The sequence below is a fragment of the Lolium perenne genome, chromosome 2, assembly GCF_019359855.2.
Source record: "Lolium perenne isolate Kyuss_39 chromosome 2, Kyuss_2.0, whole genome shotgun sequence".
NCBI lineage: Eukaryota > Viridiplantae > Streptophyta > Magnoliopsida > Poales > Poaceae > Lolium > Lolium perenne.
Genome location: NC_067245.2, coordinates 160,716,138 through 160,724,278, shown reverse-complemented (window position 1 = coordinate 160,724,278; position 8,141 = coordinate 160,716,138).

The following is an 8,141-nucleotide window of genomic DNA, read 5'->3' as shown; positions in this document are numbered from 1 at the left end:
GCGAAAATCGAGGAAACGCCTTGGTCACTGCGCGTACTCTGGTCAAATCCTAAAAACTGCCCGCGCAGAACTAGGGTGGGCCCGTTAGGTCACATCTTGTCAATCGAGCTACGACAGCGGCGCGTCATCAATGACGTCATGGGTGCTGTCAGAGACAGTCGAAGGAATAAAAAAAAGGGAAAAGTATCGGATGATCAACTTGCGTCCACGCACGGATTGTCGGTATCCGCACCTGGACTCGGGGGCTACTCCCATCGGGAGCGCTGGACGCGCACCCGATAGAATGAAGACTCGGAGAAATAAGCCTTGAAGGAAGAGATGATCGCTCGACCTAAGTCTGCACCCGGTTCCAAGCACCCGTGCCCAGACTCGGGGGCTACTCCCATCGGGAGCGCTGGATGCGCACCCGACAGAACTTTTTTCGGGCTCCAGGATCATGCCCGGGGACTTGATTCTGTGTAGGGTAATGTTGTTTTGCCATCGGCAGATAACCAGCAAAAGTTGGGCACGTTACTCATTATCCCTTGCATGAGGAAAGTATATCAGATGATCTACAAAGATTTGCAGAAAAACTTCGGGAGAGCAAAATGTTCGAATGGTACAACTTGAGTCTACGCACGGATTGCAAGCATCCGTACCTAGACTCGGGGGCTACTCCCATCGGGAGCGCTGACGCGCACCCGATAAATGAAGAAGGTGCAGACAGAAGGAAAACAAGAATGATCAAAGAGAAGAACGTTGGAAGAAGACATGCTTCAGTCTCTACCCGAACTATGTTCGGCTAGACAATCGGGGGCTACTGACGTGGGCATTACCCTTCGGGTAACTAATGTTGCTCTACCCTATACGGTCCAGCTGGAGGCCCATGAAGGTACTCGATGGCAAGATGGGCCACTAGGACGGTGCAGCGGAAGGTTCCTTGAAGTACAAGACACGGAAGGAGCCGAACAAGGAAAGTCAGGAAATAGATCTACTGTAAACCTAGTCGTACTCGATCAGACCTCTTGAGACCTGGCCTCCTATATAAAGGCCAGGAGAGGGGCTATCAAGGACAACAATCAACCTTAGCGATCTTAGCCAACAGAAGCTTAGACCTAGGTTACCCTAGCACTTAGCTATCTCGACGAGATCTCAGCCGAACTATTCGGCACCCCATTGTAACCCATTATCATCATAATCAAGAACAGACAGGCAGGACGTAAGGGTTTTACCTCATCGAGGGCCCCGAACCTGGGTAAATCGCTCTCCCCGCTTGTCTGAAAACCGATGTCTCGTGTCAGCTTGCAGGATTCCATCAACCCTAAGCCCCTATCGGAGGGCATTGCCGAGGAGCACCCTCGACATCCCAAGAAGTGCTTTCTTTATAGCCATTAAGATGGGCTCAGTAATTTTAATGATGCTCGCGCAAGAAATAAGAGTTGAAGCAAAAGAGAGCATCAAAAGCAAATAAGAAACACTTTTAAGTCTAACCCACTTCCTATGAAAAGGAATCTTGTAAATAAACAAGTCATGTAAGCACAATGCAACAAGCATAGGAAGGCAACACAAGCGCAACTTCAAGATTCTCAACATAACACTAGTAGGAAAACCCTTATAGGCGGAGCTTAGTTCTGTGGCGCACCACTAAAAATGCGCCACAGAAATTTGTTTTGTGGCGCACCAGGCAAGGTGCGCCACAAAAATAGCTTAATTTTGTGGCTCACCAGGGAACCGTGCGCCACAAAAACTAGGTGGGCCCCACAACCTACCACCCCCAATAATTGGTTTTACTATTTCTATGGCGCACTTACCCGAGTGCGCCACAGAAATTCCTTATTCTGTGGCGCACGCCCACTGTGCGCCACAAAAATAAGCTATTCTGTGGCGCAGTTTGCCTGGTGCGCCACAGAATAAGGTATTCTGTGGCGCACTGTGCTCGGTGCGCCACAGAATTAGCGAACCAGATATACAAAAGTGAGCCAACCTCCCACCTACCACACTACACAAGCAATTCTTTTTCCTCCATCTAGCTCGTCCCCCTTCTCTCTCATACCATTTTGGCTCTACTTTTCACTTGCTTGGGTATTTATTGCACTTACTTTGGTTGATACATAATTGGAGTTGAGGAGAAGGCTCTCCATACTCTCTCCTCCTCTCGAACTCATCGATCGCGGTCTCGTCTCGGTATCGAATCTACAAGGTGAGTAGTTGGAGGAGACATACATGTGCTTGGAGGAGACATGCATATGCTTGTAGATCTTGTGTGGCCGTCGTGTGTATGGATGCTTGTTGCAAGTGAAGCGCTTGTGTGTGTGCCGGTGTGGTGCATGGATGTTTGCCGAAATGTTGATTCATTTCCGTTTCGGCAAATTTTGCACTAACCATATGTCCTACCTTGAGGAGAGGTCATGCCGAATTTTTCCGCTCCATGTAATACCTTGAGGACAGGTACGGCCCATGCATGTGTGTGCATTTGTTGCGGTTCTAATTTCCTGTTCTATGTATACCATTTGCAGGCAAGCATGGTCCTCTCGATGAGTTCCGCTCGAATCTCTAGATACAAGATAGACGCGAAGGAGGACATGATTCGGAACAATAGGCGCCAGATAAGATGTCCGTGTCGATCATGCAAACTCGAGCGCTGGATCAACCCTGATTCCGGACAACTGGAGGAGCACCTGCTGAGGCACGGTTTCATGCAAGACAACCAGGCGCGGCTGGCCCCATCAAATGGTGCGCATGAAGACCATGTCGAGCGAGATGACTATCATCATGAAGAAGACTATCATCATGCCGACTGGGACTATCATCATGAAGAAGAAGTCGGCGGAGAAGATCATCATGAAGAAGAAGATGCCGGCGGAGAAGATCATCATGATGAAGAAGAAGATTCCGACGCGACCCCGCTAATTTCGGCCTTGCGGGACACTCATGTTCAAGATCTTCTCCTCCAGGAGACGAGCAACGATAGAGTTGCAGCTAGAGAGAGAGCCAAGCTGTCGCAAATGGAGAAAGACGGGATGACTCCGATCTTTCCTGGGTGCCGTCCGCAGGATACACGCTTCCATGTAACACTTGATTACCTGCAGATGAAGACGCAGAACAAGTGGACCGATTCCAGCTTCAGCAAGAACTTAAAATTCTGGCACGATCGTCTCCCAGAGGGGAACACATTGCCTAGTAGTATCGAGGAGGCCAAGAAAGTCGTGTGTCCCCTTGACCTACTGCACGAAAAATACCACGCCTGCATTAATGATTGTGTGATTTATAGGTGCGAGTACAAGGACAGAACCACATGTCCGGTGTGCGGCCACGGACGGTACAAGGTTGGGAACAAGAAGGTACCTCGGAAAGTGGTATGGTACTTTCCTATCACTCCCCGTCTACAGCGGTATTTCGTGGACCCTAAGGAAGCAAAGCTCATGCAATGGCACGCGGAAAGGCAGAAGCCCGAAGAAGATCCGGAGATGGGCTATATGCTGACACACCCTTTAGACGCTGGACAGTGGCAAGCATTGGACATCGCCTTCCCTAGGTTCGGAGGCGACGCAAGGAACATCAGGCTGGGTATGAGCACCGATGGACTCAATCTGTTCGGCAACCAGAGTAGCACGCATAGCACCTGGCCTATGTTTGTATGGCCTTACAACCTACCCCCGTGGCTGTGCACCAAGCAAAAAGGTACATACACCTGAGTATTCTCATTCAGGGGCCGAAACAACCAGGTGTCGACATGCATTTGTATCTCGGGCTGCTGAAAGAGGAGTTAGACACGTTGTGGAAGACGCCACCCCGCACGTGGGACGCCTACACTAGAACTTATTTCGATATGAGAGCCGCGTTGATCACGACAGTCACGGACTATCCTGGTTACGCATATGTATCTGCCCAGGTCGGCCACGGATTCAACGGCTGTGTGAAGTGCATGGACGAGACCCCGCATCTACAGCTACCAAGGGATCCCGGGTCCTCGAAAACCGTGTACCCAGGTGCTCGAAGGTGGCTTCGCTTGGAACACCCGTGGAGAAAACGCGGTGATCTGTTCAATGGTAAAGATGAGCCCGATGGACCCCCACGCCCGAGGAGCGGCGCAGAAATCGATGATCTTTTGAAGAATTGGAAGGAGTGCCCAGCGCCGGGAAAGAAGCGACCGAAGCCAGAGCCGCCGCTCGGTGTATGGAAAGCGAGGTCTGTTTTCCACGACTTGGAGTACTGGAAGGTCCTCCACACGCCCCACAGCCTCCATGTCATGCACATTACAAAGAACGTTACCGAGAGTCTGCTTGGCACTCTTTGCAACTCAGAAAAGTCCAAGGATGGACCGAAAGCAAGATACGATCTTAAACATTTTGGCATCAGGAAAGATCTTCAAGCCCCCGATGCTGACGACGACGATGATGATGATGATGATCAGACGGAAGGGACTCAACGTCTCCGCAAAAGGGCTAAGAAGAACGCGGTGCTGCTTCCCGCTGCGTACTTCACGACGAGTCCGGAGGAGCTCGAGCAGTTTTTCAGGTGCCTCCTAGGAGTGATAGTTCCTCACGGTTACTCCGGGAATATAAGCAGATATCTGGACATAGCGAAGAAGAGGTTCACCGGGATGAAGTCTCACGATTGCCACGTGCTCATGACGCAGATACTTCCCGTTGCGATTCGAGGCATAATGGACGAGCACGTCCATGATACGTTGTTTGGCCTTTGCAACTTTTTTGACGTTATCACCAGGAAGTCGATCGGCGTGAGGCAGCTCAAGATGCTACAGGATGAGATCGTGGTGATACTATGTGAGCTCGAGATTTACTTCCCGCCCGTATTCTGTGATATATGCGTCCATCTCCTTCTCCATGTCGTTGAAGACATCAAGCAGCTCGGCCCGATGTTCCTCCACAACATGATGTCTTTCGAAAGGCAGAACGGTGTCATGAAAGGATACGTTCGCAATAGGGCCCGTCCAGGCGCAAGCATGGCTAAGGGGTTTCTAACCTACGAGTGCATCTCCTTCTGCCAGAATTATCTAAGCACCGAGGACGATGAGGATCATGTTGGTCTACCCCCCAAGACGCACCTCGGGAGGCTCGCTCGAGTCGGTCACCGCGAGGGCTACCGCTCAGTCCATGTCGGCATTGACAATCGACGCGACGACTTTGACAGGGCTCACCGGGTCGCGCTACAACACTTAAAACTGATCGAACCTTTCGTGCAAGAGCACAAAAGCATGGTCGAGCAGAATTACATCGATATGGGCCGGCCGAGGAAGATGGGAGACGTAACCAAAAAGCACAACTCCAGCTTCACGTGTTGGTTCGAGCAAACTCAACTGGTTGAAGCACAGAGAAAAAGGCGTTCTACCGAAGATGAAAAACTCATATACACCTTATCACAGGGACTCGGGCATAACGTAAGGACCTATCAGGGGTACGACATCAACGGTTACAGATTCTACACCGAGGAAAAGGACAGAAATAGTGAAAATCAAAACTCAGGAGTAACTATGCTGTCATACGCCGATGACAAGACTAATGTCAAGGAAAGATTTTTTGGAAGGATCGAGGAGATATGGGAGCTCAATTACTGTGGAGAGACGGTGCCAATGTTTCGTGTGAGATGGGCCAAGAAGGTCGAAAAAGAAGGCCGATATTTCACAACCATGGTTATACCCGATGCAATATCGAAGAACGCATCGGCGAAAAATGAGCCATGGGTACTCGGTAGCCAAGTTGACCAATGCTTCTTCATCACCGATCCGTCGAGGCCTAGCCATTTTGTCGTGAGGAGGGGCAAGAGGAGCATCATAGGAATGCAAGGAGACGCCAACGAGGATGACTTGGACAAGAACGGTGACCCGAAGATTGAGGAGGAATTCGACAGGCACTTCGACATGCCTACTACTAGTAAAGTAAGAAGGAAGACCTCCCTACCCTCTAAAGGTTGTCCGTTCACGCGAAGAAATTTCAAGGTGGCCGGCATAAAGTATTCAACCGCCAACAACCGAAAGGGCAAGAAGATTGCGAAGAGACGCTAGCTAGAGCTCAAGCCGGGACAAAGAAGATTTTTTTTGGTCTATCACATGTGTGTGAGTGTGTGTTAGACAAGTACATGCATGTGTGTGTGAGAGAAACAAGAACGTACATGTTTGTATGAGACAAGTAATTTATAATACTCTACTAATTACTAAATAATGTTGTGTTATTTATTGAAATGTAACTAAAATATGAAAAAAAGGAAGAAAAATTGTGTGGCAGCCAGGGTTCGAACCTGGCTACTAATGGGCTAACATTGACCTTAACCACTGGGCTAGTGCTAAGTAACTGTCAGTACACAGCAGTAAACCATTTTGTTTTGCTAAGCGTCTAAATTCTGTGGCGCACGCCCCTTTAGGTGCGCCACAGAATTAAGGTATTATGTGGCGCATGTCATAGTTGAAATAACTCGATCGACCCTTTCTTCCCCACTCACAACAGCAGTTTCTTCCCCGACAACCCTAGCGCCACTTCTCTCGCAACCACCACCACCGCCAAGCGCCGCCACCTAGTGTTGCTGCCGCCGAGGAGGAGGAGGAGGAGGACCGCCACGCCACCGCCGAGCAGGACGCCCAAGCCCGAGCCGCCACCGCAGATTGAGGAGGAGGACGCGCGAGCCCGAGCCGCCACCGCAGAGGAGGAGTAGGAGGACCGCCACGCCACCGCCGAGCAGGACACCCAAGCCCGAGCCGCCCCGCAGATCGAGGAGGAGGACGCGCAGCCCGAGTCGCCGCCGCAGAGGAGGAGGACAACGCCATCACCACCGCGCCCTGCCACCGCCGCCGTTCGGTGAGAGTCCCTCTCCCCCTCCCCACTCCCTTGTCCCCCTCCCCACTGTCTTGTGCCCGAATTTCGGAGAAGAAGGGCAACATTGGTCAGATTTTGTATTGTCTCATGTTCTCGTTCCACGCAAGATGCCCCTTGTACAATATGTTGTTTGCATTGCCATGATCCAAGCCATCCAAGCCATCAAAGAATTGCCATGATCCTAGCAGTAGCTAATTTCTTGGTTATGGCATTATATCCTTTCTATGTGATGAAATTCAGGGGCTCCATAGCTAGATGTAGAAACAAATGACCTATATCTACTTTGGTGGCATGCTGTAGTGTAGTATGTATATGTTATTGGTTTTGTTGGACTTCCATTGCCAATTCTCTGGCTAAAGTGTAGTATGTAGTATCTGCTATTTACTGGGTGATGTTTGATATGTTCTTATTTTCATCCTTTCGTATTAAAGAGTTTGCAAGGATGTGCGTCGGCAGACACTACATCATGTAGGCCAATAATACTTAGTAGTGTATCATGTAGGCCAGACACTACATCTCCATTGAACAAGCATTCATGAAATAGAATAATGACTCCAATGCTACTGCTAGGATTTGTTAGCAATTCTTGGTGAAAGCTAATGATGCTACTGGTTTAAATGGAAATGATGAAATGATGCTATGATGCTATGATGAAATGATGAAATGTACAAGCTAGAAATTGATTTAGGTTCTCTTGTTCATGCAAATGATGCTACTGGTTTAAATGTAAATGCAAATGATGCAGTCAAATGCTATTTAATTTATTGCTTGCTATTTTTTTTAATTCATTGGTTGCTGTTTTTTTTAATTCATTGCTTGCACTAGAGCTAATAAAGTTCTTGCTATTTTTTTAATTCATTGCTTGCTATTTTTTTAATTCATTGCTTGCAGTAGAGCTAATGGTTCAATAAAATGAACAATGCAGTAGGTTTTTCAATACAATGCAGTAGGTTTTTTAATAAAATGAAATGCAGATGGTAGGAAATAATGTATGTAATGTAAGGTTAAATGATGCTCATGCTCACATGTTGGCAGTAGCTACTGGTTGGCTTGCTCTATAAGCTTGTATTCTTGGTTATGAAGAAGCATATACTGCCTTTTTAAATTTAAGTAATTATCTACTAAAATTTGATTAGCTATTGGTATAATTCTCTTTGAATTTATAAAAAATTTAAGTCACTAGCTACTGCCTTTTGTAATGTATATTTATGAGTAATAGCATTTTCATTTCAAGTCACTAGCATTTCCATATGATGCTCAAGCTTCTGCTATTTAATTATCTCTGGAATTTTATATGTTGATGTTTTTTATTGCTACTGCTAGCTAGGATTT